This window comes from Pristiophorus japonicus, chromosome 16 (genome assembly GCF_044704955.1).
Source record: "Pristiophorus japonicus isolate sPriJap1 chromosome 16, sPriJap1.hap1, whole genome shotgun sequence".
Lineage (NCBI taxonomy): Eukaryota > Metazoa > Chordata > Chondrichthyes > Pristiophoridae > Pristiophorus > Pristiophorus japonicus.
Window position 1 is genome coordinate 43,770,637 of NC_091992.1, and position 10,354 is coordinate 43,780,990.

A 10,354-nucleotide genomic window follows, 5' to 3' on the forward strand; every position below is an offset into this window, starting at 1 on the left:
AAAAGACTAGAGACTGAGAACATTATTTGAAAGATAGAGCGATGTAATTGGGCTACATCCATTGTTGTTGAACCTAAGTCCGATGGTAAGGTACGATTGTGTGGTGATTATAAGGTAACCGTAAACCAGGTTCTAGAGGGTAATGTCCCCAATACATTGCCGAATATAAAGATTTGTTCACAACACTGACAGGTGGTCAAATTTTCTCAAAACTGGATCTTACGAATGCCTACTTACAGCTTGAACTAGATGAGGAGTCCAAGTCATACTTGACTATAAATATTCATGACTATAAATAGGCCTATATCAATTTAATAGGCTACCATTTGGAGTGTCTTCCGCCCCTGCCATATTCCAAGGGGTGATGAACCAGATTTTGCAAGGTATTGAAGGGGTAGTATGTTGTTTAGATGACATACTAATTTCAACACCAAATAGGCAAATTCATAATAACATATTGAATGAAGTCCTCAAACAGCTAGAGAAGCACAGAGTACGAGTGTCTGTTCGTAAGTGTGAGTTATTTAAAAACTCATTGAAGTACTTAGGGTACAGAGTTGACAAAGCTGGTTTACATCCAACCATACAAAAGCTGGATGCAATCAGAAATGCACCCACTCCTAAAAATGTCACTGAACTTCGATCATTTTTGGGTCTTTTGAACTATTATGAGAAGTTCTGACCAAATTTGGCTACAGTATTATATCCATTGCAAGTGATCAAAAGAATGCGATACAGCATTCAAGGAGTGTAAAAGCAAATCGGTAGAGAGCACCATGTTAGTTCACTACGACATAGCTAAGGAGATTAAGCTAGCATGTGATGTCTCTCCATATGGAGTTGGGGCAGTAATCTCTCATGTATTATGTAGTGGGGAGGAAAGACCAATTGCTTTTGCTTCACGCACTCTCAGTGCCAGTGAGAGTGATTGTGCGCAAATCGAACGAGAAGCTTTGGCATTAATTTCTGGGGTCAAGAAGTTCCACAAATATTTGTACCATCGTTATGGACCATAAGCCCCTGACAACAATCATCCATCCAAAGTCCCCAGTTCCAACATTAGCTGCATCCCGAATGCAGAGATGGGCTTTGATTTTGTCAGCATATACATATGATATTGAATACAGACGATCAGCTGATCACAGTAATGCTGATGCTATGTCTAGATTGCCTTCCCCATCACAAGTTACACCTGATAGGGAAGAAGTGTTCTATTATTCATACATTGATGAACTGCCAGTCACAGCTGAAGAGATTGGTATAGCAACCAAAAGTGACCCAGTGATGTCAAAGGTGTATGATTATATTGCAAATGGATGGCCAAACCAGGTAACTGACAAAGATATTCATCCATTCTTCATTCGTAGGAATGAATTATCAGTCGATAAAGATTGTGGGGTGCAATAGTGGTTATATCAAATAAATTCAGGTCCAAATTATTAGTAGACCTCCATGACCAATACCTGGGAATGTGCTTGACCAAAAGTTTTGCACGTAGTTAATTATGGTGGCCAGGTCTTGATAAAGATATAGAGTACATCGGGAGTCAGTGTACGACATGTCAATTGGTAAGCAAGTAACCACCATCAGTACCTTTACAGCCATGGAAATGGCCTCCCAGGGTGTGGCAAAGGCTACATATCGATTTTGCTGAGCTAGAAGGACAACAATTGTTCATTGTGATTAATAGCCATTCGAAGTGGGTCGAGGTGTTTCCAATGTGGAAAATAACAACAAGTAAAACATTAAACATTTTGCGGAGTTTATTTTCTTCATTTGGCCTCCCAGAAGAAATGGTTTTGGATAATGGACCACAATTCCATTCAGAAGAATTTGCACAGTTCACAAGCAAAAATGATGTGAAACATACCAAGGTTCCACCGTACCACCCTGCTTCGAATGGTGCAGCAGAGCGCACTGTACAAATTGTAAAATGTGCCCGCATAAAACAAATGTTGGATCCAAATCCAAAGAAACAACAGTTGTCATTGGATCACAAATTGGCTAATTTTCTAATTATGTATGATTCTCATTGTTAAAACCAAATTTGACAGTTGGTAGAAGAGACACAATTAAGATAGAAAGAGAATCATGATAGAGGTAGAGTAAAAGAGAGAAGTGTGAAATTAAATCAGAAGGTGAGAGTGAAGAACCATCACCATAAATGGGTAAAGTGGTTACTAGGAAGATGTGATCCTCGCACATATTTGGTAAAGATGTTTGATAATGAATAGGTTAGGTTTGTTCACATTGATCATATTTTACCTACAGACATGGAAGGAGTTGAAGGTGGGAATGATTCAATTACTTCTGACTCATCAGATAGTTTTGATACACCAGTAGCATATCCTACATCAAATGTACTGGAAACAAATCCAAGAGAAAATCAGAATTTAAGTCTGAGTCCGAGTCGGGAAAACAAACAGTCTGAAGCTATAGTGAGTTCAAATGAAAATCAAGGAAATCCCTTGGAGGAAAAGGTTCCTCAGGATGAGCCTCGAATGAGTGTAAATTCGACACCATGTTTGGAAGATTCTGTTCAAGAGCAAAGGTATCCCCTTTGAAACAGAAAACAAGTGGTTAAGCTAAATTTGTAAATATGGCAAAATAAGTCCATATCCTTTGTTATGTATAAACATGCAAGCTATGTATGATGTTTGTTATAATAACTCCTTCATTAAGGAGGGAGAAGTGTAATGTCTGTAAGCTTGTAATGTTTGTAGCTCCACACTGTGGATGTAGATGTATTGTGTTACTGCAACTAAAGGTGAATAAATGAGTCAGCTGACCAGAAGCTTCCGGAACTTCTGAGATGCTGTCTGCCATTATAGAAAGCTGTGAGTGCTGTGCTCTGTGAATATATCACAGCAGAGAGTAGAGGTTTTGCTGCAGACAAGGGTATTAAAGGTGAAGGTGAGGGAGTGGTTGAGTAGCCTGATGGCTGCATAAGTATAATGGCAAATAAAGGCCCAAAGACTATGTAGTGCTCAGTGCTTCACCTGACAGTGCTTCTGACTCATTAACTACTTTTCCCAGAGTGAGTGTCTCAGTGCTGGTTCTTGAGCAAGTAAGATACCATGACTCAGTTGATGAGGACATAGCTGAAGCTGCGGTTCCAGAAGCTAATTCCCCAGTGGAAGTGCTTGGGTATTCATTAGTGTGTCTGGCCTCTTCCGACAAGGTTGTCAGAGTGATAGAGAATATGTATTGGCAAGAGTGCTTAGACTTACCTCAGTTATCATTATGAGGTCATTGAACCTCCTCAGTGCTGCACCAGTTCTTGAAGGTGCCTCTACCCCTCTCTCCAGACAACCTGCACTACTGCTTTTGGTACTTCCTGCCCCCAGTGCCCAACAATCGCTCTTCTAGCAATGACCTCCCAAAAGACCTCCGGGGATGCATCTGAAAATCTGGGAGCTCTTCCAGCTGCTAACACTCCTGAGGCTGCTACTGCTTTAGAAATTGTTGAAAAATGATGCGGCTCTTTTAAACGTTGCATCAGAACTGTATTTCCTTCCCTCCCATCATGGCTCTGCCGCTAATACTTCAACAGGAGAGAAATCCAAGCCTTTTTACTTTTTATGTAAATTTCCCCTTATAAAATTTCGATAAAAATCTAATATATATAACTTCAGTAATTTGGAAGGAGCGTAACTGGGACATAGTTCTGGTAAGTGTGTCGCAATTTGGACTGGACTCTATCTGGTTTGCGTCCCCTGTAATTTTCTCGAGAAATTGCACTTGGGGGTGATGGTAGTTGCTTCTTATGTCCATCACCGTTACATTGAAATCAAATTTTGAGGGCACTCCCAGACTACTCGAGGAATTTTGCCCAGCTTGCACCTGATAGGCTGAGCATGACCTATGCCTGCTGAAAGCAAATTCCATTTGGGCCTACTGAGGGCTCAAAGAAGAAAAAAAATACGAAGCCAGGATCCACTACCTTTACAAATTGGTCTACTGCTTGAGGAGCATTAAAAAACTGAGTGATCTTTTTTCTTTCAGACTCGTTCAGGCCTTGGGTGCCTCCAGTTGGAGCAGTGGAATGCTGCTTTGACTTCCACTTCCTCTGCAGGGTAAGCACTTCTGTTATACAGGTGCCGATCCTGAATATTCTAATAGTTAAAAGATGGCACAGGACACACCTCTCTCGAGGGCAAGCTTGCCTCCTAACTCTGCAATCGTGGGCAGAGATGAGGACTTCAAGGGTCCAGCCTTTAACAGAAGACGGATGGGTGTACAATAGTAATTGTTCTATACATTGGACAGCCTGCCAGAAAGCCTCTGCACCATGTTGGACAGTGTGGAGGAGTCCACTTCCAACTAATGTGGGGTCATAGTGTACGGCATTGCGTGTGGTCAACTCCATGAGTGTTGCAGTGAGGCCCTCAGTAAAGGAGTCTGTGGTGGCAGTTCTGAAAACTTGCATGGAAGCTCAGGCTGCCATTCAGGCTCTGGGCTCCACCATCTCCACAGGGTTCCAGAATTTGTGTGAAAGGTAGGGACTTCAGCAATGTCACAGATCTTCTGCAGTCTGGCCTCTCACAGACACTCAGGCACTAGGGGCTTGCACTAGTGTGATCCTTAGATTATGGATTTGATCATGTTAGTTAACGTTTCTACTTTTTTACTGTATTTTTGCGTACTGTTTGTTTGGAGTACCAGACAAAGTAATTTCGTAGAATGACCATGCTGGTGTTCGAAATGTGTGTAGTCCTCACTATCGTGGGAGAGCTACGACTGCTGTTGCGAAGAGCTGTTGGTGCAAGGGTATGGCATTATTTAGTAGATGTGCTTCTGTTTGATCTGCTGTCGAAGAGCTTTAACAGGTGGCAGGATAGGTGGGCCTTGCTCTGCCTGTCTTCCTGCTTTGTAGCCTCCATAGGTAACGAGATGAAGTAGGCTCTGACAAGGACCGCATCTGTCACCTGTTTGATGCAAGAGTACTGAGCAGAATGACTAATATTGCAAATGTCACCTGCTGCAGCAAAAAGCACAGAAATTGAGGGCAGCAGTCACTTTCAGAGCCACAGGAAAAACGTGACGTGGTGCTGGGCTGTAGTTGGTGCTGCAGAGGTCACATAGCTCTGTAAGGGCAGTTAACGTTGAGTCTATGGGCATTAGGACCCTGAAAATTAGATCTCATCGGCTCTTTTCTTGCCATTAGTGCATCCAACGTCATTTTGTTCAGACCTCCTGTAAGGCATCCAATGTGCTCACCTGAAATCGGTGGGCACCTATTTAAGAGATACAAATGAGGTCCTGCACCTGTTGCAAGACCCAAATGCCATTTACAGTAATCTTTTGTGACCTAGTCACTAGTTCTATAATAATCCCAAAACGAAACAATAGGGAGGGCGCTATTTCCTGTGTAAACTAAGGGGACACATTCATCTTGTCCATGAGACCCTATTCCCACTAAACTGCTGACCACCCAACTTCCTTTTCTGGCTCCCATGTTAGCTGACATTGTTAACGGTTCTCTCTCTTCAGGTACTGTCCCCCTTTCCTTCAAATCTGTGGTCATCACCCCTCTCCTCAAAAAAACAACTTTTGACGCCATTGTGCTTGCAAGCTACTGCCCCATTTCCATGTCCCTTTCCTCTCTAAGGTCCTTGAATGTGTTGCCGCCTTCCAAATCCGTGGTCATCTTTCTCAGAACTCCATGTTTGAATCCCTTCAATTTGGTTTCCGCCCCTGCCACAATACTGAAATGGCTATCATCAAAGTCACAAATGGCATCCTTTGTGACTGTGACAAAGGCAAACTATCTCTCCTTGTTCTTCTTGACCTGTCTGCAACCTTTGACACGGTTGACCACTCCATCCTTCTCCAATGCCTCTCCACCATCATCCAGCTATGTGAAACATAGAAACATAGAAACATAGAAAATACGTGCAGGAGTAGGCCATTCGGCACTTCGAGCCTGCACCATCATTCAATAAGATCATGGCTGATCATTCACCTCAGTACCGCTTTCCTGCTTTCTCTCCATACCCCTTGATCCCTTTAGCTGTATCTAACTCCCTCTTGAATATATCCAATGAACTGGCATCAACAACTCTCTGCGGTAGGGTATTCCACAGGTTAACAACTCTGAGTGAAGATGTTTCTCCTCATCTCAGTCCTAAATGGCTTACCCCTTATCCTTAGACGATGTCCCCTGGTTCTGCACTTCTCCAACATCAGGAACATTCTTCCTGCATCTAACCTGTCCAGTCCCGTCAGAATTTTATATGTTTCTATGAGATCCCCTCTCATCCTTCTAAACTCCAGTGAATACAGGCTCAGTCGATCCAGTCTCTCCTCATATGTCAGTCCTGCCATCCCAGGAATCAGTTTAGTGAATCTTCGCTGCTCTTCCTCAATAGCAAGAACATCCTTCCTCAGATTAGGAGATCAAAACTGAACACAATATTCCAGGTGAGACATCACTAAGGGCCTGTACAACTGCAGTAAGACCTCCCTGCTCCTATACTCAAATCCCCTAGCTATGAAGGCCACATACCATTTGCCTTCTTCACCGCCTGCTGTACCTGCATGCCAACTTTCAATGACTGATGTACCATGACACCCAGATCTTGTTGCACCTCCCCTTTTCCTAATCTGCCGCTATTCAGATAATATTCTGCCTTCGTGATTTTGCTCCCAAAGTGGATAAACTCACATTTATTCACATTATACTGCATCTGCCATTCATTTGCCCACTCACCTAACCTGTCCAAGTTACCCTGCAGCCTCTTAGCATCCTCCTCACAGCTCACACCGCTACCCAGCTTAGTGTCATATGCAAACTTGGAGATATTACATTCAATTCCCTCATCCAAATCATTAATATATATTGTAAAGAGCTGGGGTCCCAGCACTGAGCTCTGCGGCACCCCAATAGTCACTGCCTGCCATTCTGAAAAGGACCAGTTTATCCCGACCCTCTGCTTCCTGTCTGCCAACCAGTTCTCTATCCACCTCAGTAGATTACCCCCATACCATGTGCTTTAATTTTGCACACCAATCTCTTGTGTGGGACCTTGTCAAAAGCCTTTTGAAAGTCCAAATACACCACATCCACTGGTTCTCCCTTGTTCACTCTACTAGTTACATCCTCAAAAAATTCTAGAAGATTTGTCAAGCAGAATTCCCCTTTCATAAATCCATGCTGACTTGGATCGATCCCGTCACTGCTTTCCAAATGTGCTGCTATTTCCTCTTTAATAATTGATTCCAACATTTTCCCCACTACTGATCCGGTCGATAATTACCCACCTTCTCTCTCCCTCCCTTCTTAAAAAGTGGTGTTACATTAGCTACCCTCCAGTTCATAGGAACTGATCCAGGGTCGATAGACTGTTGGAAAATGATCACCAATGCATCCATTATTTCGATGGCTACTTCCTTAAGTACTCTGGGATGCAGACTATCAGGCCCAGGGGATTTATCGGCCTTCAATCCCATCAATTTCCCTAACACAATTTCCCGCCTAATAAGGATTTCCTTCAGTTCCTCCTTTTCACTAGACCTTTGGTCCCTTAGTATTTCCGGAAGGTTATTTGTGTCTTCCTTCGTGAAGACAGAACTAAAGTATTTGTTTAACTGATCCACCATTTCTTTGTTCCCCATTATAATTTCACCTGAATCTGACTGCAAGGGATCTATGTTTGTCTTCACTAATCTTTTTCTCTTCACATATCTATAGAAGCTTTTGCAGTCAGTTTTTATGTTCCCAGCAAGCTTCCTCTCATACTCTATTTTCCCCCTCCAAATTAAACCCTTTGTCCTCCTCTGCTGAATTCTAAATTTCTCCCAGTCCTCAGGTTTGCTGTTTTTTCTGGCCAATTTATATGCCTCTTCCTTGGACTTACTTAACACTATCCTTAATTTCCCTTGTTAGCCATGGTTGAGCCACCTTCCCCGTTTTATTTTTATTCCAGACAGGGATGTACAATTGTTGAAGTTCATCCATGTGATTGCACAAAGTGGGACTGCATTCTTATTTATCTAATCATAGCCAGAAAATCACCTGCAATGGCTTCTCTTCCCACTCCCGTATCGTTAACTCTGGTGTCCCCCAAGGATCTATCCTTGGAAATCCCTATTTCTCATCTATATGCTACCCCTTGGTGACATCATCCAAAAGCACGGAGTGTCAGTTTCCAAATGTATGCTGACGACATCCAACTCTACCTCACCACTTCTCTCGACCTCTCCATGGGGTTAGACATTCCGCTGATAAAAAATAATACCGCACGCCCACTTTTTTTGGGCGGATAGATCAGAATGGGTGAAGCCAACGTCATAATATCGCCCAGCGTTACTTTCGGCATGTAATTAACAGCGAGATTTAATAATACCGCCCGCCCACTTTTTTTTACTGTAAAGATCACATTTGCCGAAACTAACACCCAGAAAATCGCTGACGTTACTTTCGGCACCTCGCACACATATCGCCGACAATATCGCTCGTCGAAAAAACCGCTGTGAAAAAGTTGCTCTCACCTGAACTAATCACAGCTGTATGGATGCCATTTTCTAAATCGCAGGTCGCTTCATTTAAAAGGCTGCTTGAACTTCGGGAGAGTTTGGATGTACTCTGGAGTTCATTTGAGGTGATGTGAACATCTGAACAAACATCTTATCATACATACTGAGGACGATTGGAATTTAGTTTTGGTATCTTAGTGCGGACATTTATTGTTTGTGAACAATAGGTGCAACACTGATACTTATTGGAATGGGGCCTGTCATTTCTCAGTCTGTCTTGATGAGTATGTACATGCTGCAGACAACAGATGGCAGAAGATATATTCAACAGCATTATGTGCCCAATCTGAGATGTGCCAGATTAATGAGGAGGACGAGAACTTATACCCCCCGCACTTACAGGCAGAAGTGGTCTTACCTCAACTTGTCCAATAACACGTGCCTTAGGAGACTGCGCTGCCACAAAGTGGTCATATAGGAGATATGCCAGCTCATCAGGGGAGATCTGCAGCCAGCCAGCACCATCAAGACCACACTGTCTGTCGAGGTCAAGGTCACCGCGGCACTTTCGTTCCACGTGTCAGGTTCCTTTCAGGCCTCAGCTGGCAACATTTGCGTTGTATTTCAGCCTGCGATACATTGCTGCATTCGAAAGGTCACTGAAGCCCTTTACACAAGCAGCATGGACTTTATCATCTTCCCTATGGCCAGGGAGGCTCAGACTGAGAAGGCTTTAGGATTCTACCGAATAGCTAACTTCCCCAAGGTGCAGGGAGCAATAGACTGTACGCACATCGTGATGCGGGCACCTTTTCAGGATGCAGAGGTTTTTCGGAACCGAAAGGGATTCCACTCCCTGAATGTGCAACTCGTTGTTGACCACCAGCAAATAATTATGACAGTGACTGCCAAATTTCCGGGCAGCATCCATGGTGCTCACATCCTGCGTGAGAGTTCTATTTCTGACATGTTTACCAGTCAGCCACAAGGTCAATGCTGGATGCTTGGTGACAAAGGATATGGACTCGCCACCTGGCTGATGACCCCCTTGCATGACACCCACACCGAAGTTGAGAACCAATACAACGAGAGTCACAGAGCAACACGCAATATCGTGGAGAAAACCATTGGAGTTCTTAAGCAGCACTTTAGATGCCTGGACCACTCAGGAGGTGAGCTCCAATACCACCCTGAGCAGGTAGCTCAATTGGTGGTGGTGTGCTGCATGCTGCACAACTTGGCTTATCAGGAGGAGACAAGAATTGCCAGAAGGGACTGCCAGTCCACCTCAGCCGGGAGAGGAAGAGGAGGACGAGGAGGTGGACGCTCACCTCGGGCCAGACAATCAAGCTGATGCTGAAACCATGCCCCCGCCCCCTTCTAGACCGCAGGAAAGAGCCCGTGGTGGCGACATAGCTGCAAGACGCTTATGTCAACAGCTCATAAATGAGAGCTTTGGTTGAAAGAATGTTGTTGTTATTTACAAAGCTGCAACACTGCTGGGTCTGTAGCTCAGAAATGAATGGTGTGCATCACCTTGTTGACAGTTAAACTTTAAGTTAATTCAAATTAAGTTTAATTATACCCTTTCATGTTCAGGAATCACCAGTATGTAACAGTGCAGCTATCTGAGACAATGCGCAACAAGGTTATGTTAAATAAAAACATTTAATTTGAACATTAGTGTGAAATCATAATTATAACGATAAAAAACACCCCACCCCCACCCCACCCCACAACAAATTGATCACATTTACATCATTCAAATGGTCAACATTTCCAGCAACGCAGAAGACAAATGCAAACCAACAAGGTAACCCCCCTCGCCCCTTCCCCCAACCTTCCCAACAAAATAGCATCAACAACATAAAAATAT